At 45.6% G+C, this 9,021-nt stretch overlaps 1 long non-coding RNA gene across 4 annotated transcripts; it reads left to right on the forward strand.

Annotated features, from left to right (window-relative positions):
• Nucleotides 1-1,548: 1,548 nt before the first annotated feature.
• On the forward strand, nt 1,549-9,021 carry LOC135283631 (uncharacterized). Of its 4 annotated transcripts, XR_010349317.1 has the most exons (5): nt 1,555-1,656; nt 1,904-2,145; nt 2,864-2,966; nt 6,351-6,445; nt 7,513-9,021. It is a non-coding gene; the product is annotated as an uncharacterized LOC135283631 (long non-coding RNA). The 4 variants fall into 4 exon arrangements; XR_010349316.1 differs by lacking the exon at nt 1,555-1,656 and having other exon boundaries at nt 1,671-2,145; XR_010349315.1 differs by lacking the exons at nt 1,904-2,145; nt 2,864-2,966 and having other exon boundaries at nt 1,549-1,656.

Consider the following 9,021-nt stretch of genomic DNA (forward strand, 5'->3'; position numbering starts at 1 on the left):
AACAACAGTTTCCTGAAGTACAGATCTGGGAAGTTTTATCAGGGTTATGGAACTGGGGGGATTCTCACGGGTATTGACTTCACTTTGGTCACTTGGATGTGGTGGATATTCAAGGGGGTTCCTCTCTGCAGGACTTCTCTTCAGAGGCTGAAAGAAGAGAGGTCTTTGAACAGGGATTTTGTGGCACTTAAGCTCCTCTCTCCCCTGATTCAGCCCCTGCAAGCATCTGTCCAACCCCACTGGTTGTAAAGCAGGAGCCCAGGAATGCTAACTCAGGTATTTAGGGTCAAGCATGGCAATACCTCCTTGAGTCCTTATCTGGTGAACTGTTGCCATTTGTTACTGTACCTTTCAGTTCAAATAATTGCTTAATGTGCCTGCTGACCTGAGAAACATAAATTTTTTTGCAAAATATACGAGCAAGCTTGTGTTTGGTCAGCTGCTTCAGCAGGAATACAGAGCTCAGATGCCAGGCCAGGCAGGAATTTTTTTTAATAATGATTAAAAGACAGCAGCTGCCCTTTCCTGGGGTAAGAGGACTTATGTAAAAGTGAGGGGAGATCCAAACAGCCTTGTCCCTTTAAGGTTTGGAAGCTGCAGGTACCACCACAGCTGTGATGAGCAGAAAGTTCATGACCAGAGAGTAGGGTGGGATGGGGAGAGGCTTCCTCTAACAGGCCAGAAAGAGATAAATCTCCATGAACTTCCTAGTAAGCCAGTGCCTTTAAGATATCAATGTAAAAAGGATGCAGATTAAATTGCAGCCAGAAAGGTTTTTTTTTTTTTATTATTGTAGAACAGGCATTAGCCAGTTTCAGCAAGGATCATGCCCCTCCCCAGCCAGGCTGAGTGCAAAGCCTGTGACAGAACTAAATGCTTGGAAAAATAATACTGGTGTGAACCAAGTGCTGAAGCAGTACAAGTATCCGTATTTTGTCTGGAATTGCAAAAAGCCTTGTGGAAATACCAGTGATTTATTTTTAAATTGGTGTTACAGTTCACCCAGGTTTGTACAAACAGGTAATGCTGAAATACAGTGTGTTACTGCCCTGGAAAAGGTGGAAAAATCCAGGTTTGTTCCAAGGTGAAACACGTATGTGGCGGTGTGGGCAGACCCCTGAGGCTGTCACAGCCTGGCTGCTGGCAGTCACCCCCAGTGTCCTCTCTGCTGTGGCACCAAATGCCACCAGGTTTTACCTTCCCACACTGAGCTACAGCCACCAGCTGAGGGCTCTGGCCAGGACCCCTCTCCCTGAGGTGAAAGTGAGCTTTTCCACCTGCATTTTTACATTAAACTGCAGCCTCATGAGTCCATGTGAAATATTTTCAGGTCTGCCAAATTCAAATCCCGATTTGTTAAATACTGTAATGCCTTCGAGCTGCTGCTGAAGACAACTGGCAAGTATTTAATGCAGCGCGTTTGAAACCTCTTTCTTAGCTCCAGTGTTTCTGTACCTTGGGAGAAAAAACACGGGGAGGCACCAGGAGCTGTCCCACAGTTGGAGCTCCTCCAGCCCCACAGGTTAATTAACAGGGGGCTGTTAATGGCAAGGGAGCTGCTAGGGAGGATGAGGAGGGCTCATCCCAGGGCTGCTCCATGTCCTGCCCTGGCCCTGCTGCACAGCCCAGGTGGAGCTGAGGCCTTGGCATGCCAAGGTAAGCCGATGTTTTTTTCCAAGGAGGATTTTAATTAGGGGGTTGGAGGCCTTGGAACAGCCCTGGGATTGTGCCTGGGGAATGGGTTCTTTGGGGAGGAGGGACGGGAAGGTTGTGGGGGTTTTGTTGTTTTGTCTTCCCTTGGCTGTGAGTGACTTTCAGTGCCCTGTTTAGTCAGCTGTGGCTGATTATATAAAGTAACCCCCTGGCTTTTCATATAACACAGAAAGCTTATCACCTTTTCCAGCCACTACAACACTCATTAAAGTCCCTGGAAAAACAACCACCTGCTTTTACTGCTGGAGATCTGCTGTGTTTTGTGCCTGCTGGGATGGGTGAAGCCCTGCGGTGCTGGGCAGTGTGTCCTCACTGCAGGGCCTCTCCAGGCTGCCTGGCTGAAGGAGAAAAAAAAAAATCCTTATTTTTATTCCAGATGGATCCCTCTAGTTATGTTTAAATCTCCAGGTAAAACCAGTGCAAAAAATGGAGGTGAGCTCCTCAAAGGCCTGCTGTCATTGGTTTTCCATGTTAGGACTGGGAGGAAAAGAAGAGGCCTGGGCCAGTTTAACTGCTGTGGGTATTGGTGGCATTCTGGGGAAGGGCTGATGTGAGGAACAGGATTTTTGGTGCTTTTGTTACATTCAGTGTAGTGAGGGATAGACCAGAGGCCACTTCAGACCTGTGAACTACTTCCTTGAAGAGGTCACCCCTCCTCTCATGACCACTGTGTCGGTGGCTAAATTCACCAAATAACTCAAGTGCATTGAATGTGTCCAGTCACTCAAAACTCCGATGGTGTCACTCAGTGCTCCTTGCAAGTACCAAGGCATATTTCTTGAACTTTGGGTTAAAAATCAAGCCCCAGCACTGTGTGGGGGCATGGGGGGCTCTGAGGAAGTGCCCCTCAGCCTTCCCTGTGACCTCCCACCAGCCCTGCTGGCTCCCTGTGGGCAGAAAGGGGCAGGAATGGATTTGGGAACAGCTGATGGAGAAGAGGCTGAGGCACAGCTTCAGCTGCTCTCACCAAGACAAGAGCAGATGTTCCCAATAAAACATTGGCTCCTCAGATGTGGGTGCCAGGCTGATAGCAAACAGCAGGAGGGCCCTGTGCTATTAGACCACAATGAAGGCTGGGGTGGATTCTCTTGTGTCTCATAAACACTTGAGTTTGGTGGAGCCCTCGAGTGCATCTTTGTCCTTTACCCAGCTGCCTGCACTGTGAAACCCACAGGAACTTCATATCTTTGAAACCTCTCCCACTCTGTCAGGCTTGGCTGAAGTTTACATGTGGTTATTAGAGCAGAGGACAGGCAAGTGCATGTTTTATTGTTCTCCATCCCCCCCAGTGTGCTTTTTCATGTGTGTGCATATATCCTGCCGCTCCCAAATCAATTTGCTGTTGAATCCTTGCTTTAGTGTAATTTAACTGGCAGGGTTGGGAACTTGGAGGTTTTCTTTTCTTTTTCTTCTGAATTGTTTCCTTCTACTGTTTTACGAATATTCTGTTGCTCAATAGCGGGAGGTGGAAAATGAAATCCCAAGATCATCTTTTAAAGGATGTTAATGACCATGAATGTAACCAACATAGTTAATAAGAGTCCAGGCAGAGATGGAAGACCATTCCCTTCTTTTGAGTAAGGGCCAACAGAACTTTCTGATTATCCCTACTAGAGAGGGATCTGGATATTAAAGGATAAGTCATGCTAAGTATTTCCTTCTTAGACTCCTTATTCATTTATGCCTACTGGGTTTTGTCATCTTTAAAGGTGTTGTTTAGCCTGGTTTGAATTACTTTAAACCAAAAAGTTTTAAGAGACAGCTCTTGAATCCATGGAGATGTTTGCTAAATCCCTTTATTAAACTGATGGTGTTTTTCATCTTTAAAATACATTTGGAAACAAAAATAAGAATTATTCTTAATTTGAAGTGTGAAAGGGAGGGATGAAGACTTCAGATTTCAGAAAGCTCTTGTTGGAAGGGGTAGCATGTGTTTTATTTTCTTGTGCTTCTCTGAGTTAAACATTGGGAGGCTCAACAGTGACATACTATGTCATGGATCCCAGCATGGAATTCGTAGCGGGGGGGGGGGAAATAGTTTTCTTTCCATAAAGCAAAATCCAGTAGAAACCCCCCATATTTTACCCCTGGAGCAATGAGAAGATAAGGAAGTATTGGGCAGGGGAGAAACAAAGCCCTTTGGCTAAAGAGGCTGCTGCCTCCAGGTTTGTCTCAGCTCCACCTCTTTCCTTTGTCCCTGTATTCATCAGGCTCCTCCTCCAGCCTAGCTGCCTCTTAACCTCATTAATACTTTGCTTTGATGGTCTTAAGTTCTTGACAATTTATTCCAGATGTTTGCTACTTTGAGTGAAATAGATTTCCCAAATTTCCTGTTTACTCTTAATGTCTTTTGTCTTTTTCTTCTTTGAAAGTGTGACATTTTTTTTAACCTCTTAGCAATCCAGACATGTTAGTTCACTGTTCCACCCCCTCTTCCTCCTGGCATCTCCTAAAGTTTGTGGTGCTTTCCACAGAATGCACACTCCTTTTTTGTTGTCTTCTTGTGGGGCAATCTTGATCTTTTTCACCTTCCTTAATTTTGCACAGATGAAAGTCTGACTCAAAAGTTTCTTAGGTGTGTTCAGTGTTGCTTTTTTCCCCCCTATGTGTGCACATCCAGAGGAGAGCAAGAAACTGATGGAGACAGAAAATAAAAAATTCCTACTTTTTGACAGGCTCCAGACCGAATGTCCTTCAAACATGGGTCTTGCTTGTTCCTTCAGGTGCTTTCCATGAATTTTCTGGAGAGCTTTGAGTAGACAGAGTGGGCTGGCACTGCTCCTTGAGCTGCTCAAGGTGTAGAAGTTGTGGTTGCTGTTAACAGGGCTGGCACAATTCCCTGCACCAGGAGTGCAGTTGGAGCAGCACAAGTGACCTGGGAATGGCTGTGCTGTTGGAAGTTCCCATTATGGCAATAAAAATGTGTCCATTTTAAAGTGGTTGTATGGCTTTAATTATTCTCTTGTTTTCTTTAAAAATAAAACCAAAAACGAAACAAATCTTTAATTGAACCAGGTTTTCAAGTACAAAAGCTGTGCCTAGACCAGGCCTTAGGCCTCAGTCTTGCAGGCACTTTCACAGGTGCTTAACTTTACCATTATGAGTAATCCTATTGATTTTCAACAGCACTGCTCAGGCAATAAAGAGTGGATTTGTATGATCTGGGGCTTACCATGGGGTATATCAGAAGTCACTTTTCTGAAATTAATGATTACAGGGGTGTAAGAGGAGTGTCCAGCCCAGGATTTAGTTGAAATTAATAAGACTTTTGCTTGTAGGCTTCCTTTGAAGAATTTAGCTGTCCTGTCTGCTCCTTTGAGTGCTGTATCTTGAAGGCCAGACTTTTTTTTTTTTTTTAACTTTTGTTATGATAACCTTCAGAATAAATATTCAGGTAGGACTTGGTGTACTGTGACTTTCTATCTCTTGGCTGCTTGTAACGTTCCATGGAGGCTCTTCCAAGTGTCAGTGCCTTCACAATGTCATTTTTGTGGTGTCTGACACTGGCTGAGCTCACTCTGCACATTTCCAGCCTCTGGATCTCTCTTTTCCATCCAGTTGCCTGTTCTAAAGAAACTTGTGGCAACGTGACAGCTCTGAAACTCCTGTCTTGCTCTCAAATTGGGCTGAAAGCAACCAGCTCATTCCAAAGTTATTAGAGATGCATGCTCATGCACACCATGATCATATATATTCAGTATTTTTGAAGGAAGTCAGGCAGAAAAAATAAAAAGTGATTTGATTAGGAATAGATGCATTATAACATTTCATGAGCTTGAAAAAAATTACTCTTCTGTATGGCTGGTCTTACAAATATGCTTTACCCCAACTTATCTCTTACCCCTCTTAAAAAAACCAAACCAGACATAAGGCTGCTATTTATGCAAAATATTAGGGAAAGGTTGTTCCCCAGAGGGTGCTGGGCACTACCCAGGCTCCCCAGGGAATGGGCTCAGCCCTGAGGATGCCAGAGCTCCAGGAGAGTTTGGAAAATGCTCTCAGGAATGCCCAGGGTGGGATTGTTGGGGTGTCTGTGCAGGGCCAGGGGCTGGACTGGATGATCCCTGTAGGTCCCTTCCAGACCAGGACATTCAATGTTTCTATGAGATAGAGATGGACAAGCCTTTTTGGAAGCCACAGAAGGAAAATTCCCCTTTTCTATATTTCAACAATATAAGCGTAGGCTTGGCACCAGGGCTGAGAGGGCTGTGCCAGTTGCCAACACAGTAGGTGAGTCATTTCTGCTCAGGTGTTTGCTGGAGAAGGAAATCTTAGAGAAATACTTGTGGGGAAATGGCCCTGTTGTGTTAAAGCACCAGGAATCTGACATCCCAGCCAGCTTTGTCCCAGCTGCCTGCGCAGCAAATCACCAAAAGGAACAGAGATTTGACTCCATCTAGCCTGTCTTCCCCTTTAAAGGGACAATTTTAATTTAAGGAGTTTCAAAATAGGAAAAGAAAAACAACAAAACCCCCTCCTAGGTACTGAGATCAGGAAGAGAACATCCAGCTTCAGCTGGAGCATGCAGGGAAGGAATGTTCAGTGTCAGAGGGTTTGTTCTGAATGGCTGCAGTGCCTTGTGCTGCACAGCACTGGGTGTTGCAATTCCAGCTTCCAAACTGCTGTTCATGCTGCAGTTGTGCAGGGAATGCCACAGCTTTGCCTGGCAAGAACCTCAACTGCAAATTTTGCAGAAATTGTGGTGAATTTCCATTGAGCTCAGCAGGAGCAGGTGAGCACAGGCTCGGTTGGATGCTGCCCTTTGGCACTGTGGGGTGCACTGGGGAACCAGGTGAAGATTAAGCATCCCAAATTCTGTCACTGACTCAATAAACTCTTGAACAAGTTGCTTTTGCACTTGCCCATCTGATTGTCTTTGGAATAATTGTGGCACTTAGAATTCCTGGCACTGTGCAAGTGGGTGCTTTGCAGGAGCCTTCAAGACCCCCAGGAATTGCCAGGTAGATGTTGATAACTTGCATACCCATTATTTTCCTGGCCTGTGAGGAATTTCCTTATCCAAATCCAATCTGTATTTAAGTTCACAGGACAAATGTCAAAAATTCAAGCTCTGAAAATGCTGCTTTTTCCTGCTGTTCAACAGCATTTGCTGCTGGTATTGTTGTTCTGCCTCTGTTTTGGGGAGATCTGTGGGGCTTTGGAAAGGGATAAAGGTTACAGTTGGTTTTTCTCGCTCCTGTAGCTTGTAAGACCAGACTCATGGGTGCTACCAAGAATCTTGTACCTTCCCCATGGAGAAGGATGGAATTTTAGGTCTTGGACAGCCCCAGGGGCTGCTGCCATTGCTTTACTCCTAAGTATTGTTCTTGGGGCACTGCCACTGCTACAGCCAGGATCTGAGGCTCCAGCTCAGCCCCTGCTGGCTCAGATGCCTTTTTCTGCAGCTCTCTGGTCACACAGTTGTTCACTGCAAAGCTGGGGCATGGGAGATTGGGCACTACTTGTCTTAATTTCTTTTCTTTTCTTCACTGGCTGTTCACCATTCTGGAGATGAATATAAAGGGAGACACACTGGGCAGAAATAATGTTTATTTTGGGAATGATCCACGAGGTATTCTTTCAGGCATAGCCTTTGGTTAGATTAGGACTGAATAGTGTGTCCATGTGAGGCCAAACCAATGAATTTGGGTTTGAAGACGCCAAGATCCCGTGAGAAGATCTGGTGAAACTGGAGGTTGGGGTAGAAAAGTGTCTTTATTGGGTTGTTGGAGCTATGCAGCTGTTCTAGGATTTTGCCGTTAGCCTAAAAAATAATTAATTCCTTTTCCCATCTCCAAGATGCCCCCTAGGTCCTGCCTGCAAGGAGCAGGATCAGCCAACATTCTCCATGCTGGACCTTCCTCCGTCCTGTGTCATTTGGCCAAACAACAGATTCTGGTGGAATCTCCACTGCTGGTTACAAAATACTCACAATGGGCATTGAAACACACTGAGTTTGCTATTATGTCTCTTCATAACTTTTATGTCTAGAAACCCCAGCTGTGATCAGGGCCTTGTTGTGTGAGATGTTATGCAAATACATATTTTGTACAAACAGGATGATGAAATCACATGGAAAACTTCATAATCAAAGCAGAAAAAGAGCAACAGGGGCAAGAAAAAGACCACATGGAGTTGCTTCTTCAGAGTCATGTGGTGAGCCACTGGCAAAGGCAGGAGCAGCAGTGGGTCTCCTGGGTTCCAGGCTGGTCCTTATCTGCCATGGCATCCTGCCTCTTCCCAGCCACCCCACTGCTTTTCCAGTGCTCCTTTAAACTCTGCTGCAGAGCTGCAACATGGAGGGGGTTCAGATAATTCAATTTACCCCTGGTTTGTCAATCTGCTCCTCTCCCCAGAGCCCTGTGGCTGCTCTGTGCTGCTGGGAACTGAGCTGGGCTTGTTTGGTTTCCAGAGAGGGGATAGAGCAGAGCTGGGATGCTGCAATGAACCCTGGAGATGCCATCCCAAAACAACTCGTGGTCTCATGCCAGGCTACCTGGCTTTAAATTGTGTCCAACTGCTTGAGCCAGGCAACTAAATACTTCTGAAGCTCATTAAATTAACCAGTTAGACCAAGGCAATATACAGGGTACACAGGCCAAAGAAAGCATTGTGGGTGTGACCTTTTGAAGGAGAATTATAGTTGCTGCTGATCAGGCTGTTACAGTAAATGTAGTGTCAGTGTTTCCATATTGGTCTCTCTTTTTTTCCCTTTTATTTTTTTTTCTTTTTTCCCTGTGTGAAAAGGTTTGCACCTCATGAAAAGGTTTTCATGTGCTGTGAAATGCGATGTGAAACCACTGGATCTTTGTTACCCAAAGAACTTGATCTTTGTGTTACCCAAAGAATCTGTGCTGTTTCTATAGGGAAGGAGCAGCCTTCAAAACTGGGATTCGAACTGGAATTTGATGCCAGCCACCCAAATGTTTGGGGGAATTCAGCTCGCACTTGATTCTCCCTGTTGTGAAAAGCATTCCCTTTGGTTCAGCACTGGAGAGGTGACAAATCCCAGGGTCAGGTAACCCTGTGTGCTTCACTCTGGGGACACAAACAGCTTTGCAGTGTTTGTGATTTGTTTTGGGTGGGGTGGCTGGGAGGAGGGCAGGATGCTGCTGCATCCCCACAAAGGGCTCTGTTACTGGGCAGGCTCTGGCTCAGCCCACACAAACGTGCAGCACTTGATTAATCACCTTCATTATGGTCATATTCTCACCCAGCCGGGAGCAGGGCACTGTGCAGAACCAGCCTCCTTTTGTTTCCCCTGGAACTGCCAACCTGTTTCCCCAGGCCACACCTCCTTTCTAATTT

This window comes from Passer domesticus, chromosome 19 (assembly GCF_036417665.1).
Source record: "Passer domesticus isolate bPasDom1 chromosome 19, bPasDom1.hap1, whole genome shotgun sequence".
In the NCBI taxonomy this organism is placed as follows: Eukaryota; Metazoa; Chordata; class Aves; order Passeriformes; family Passeridae; genus Passer; species Passer domesticus.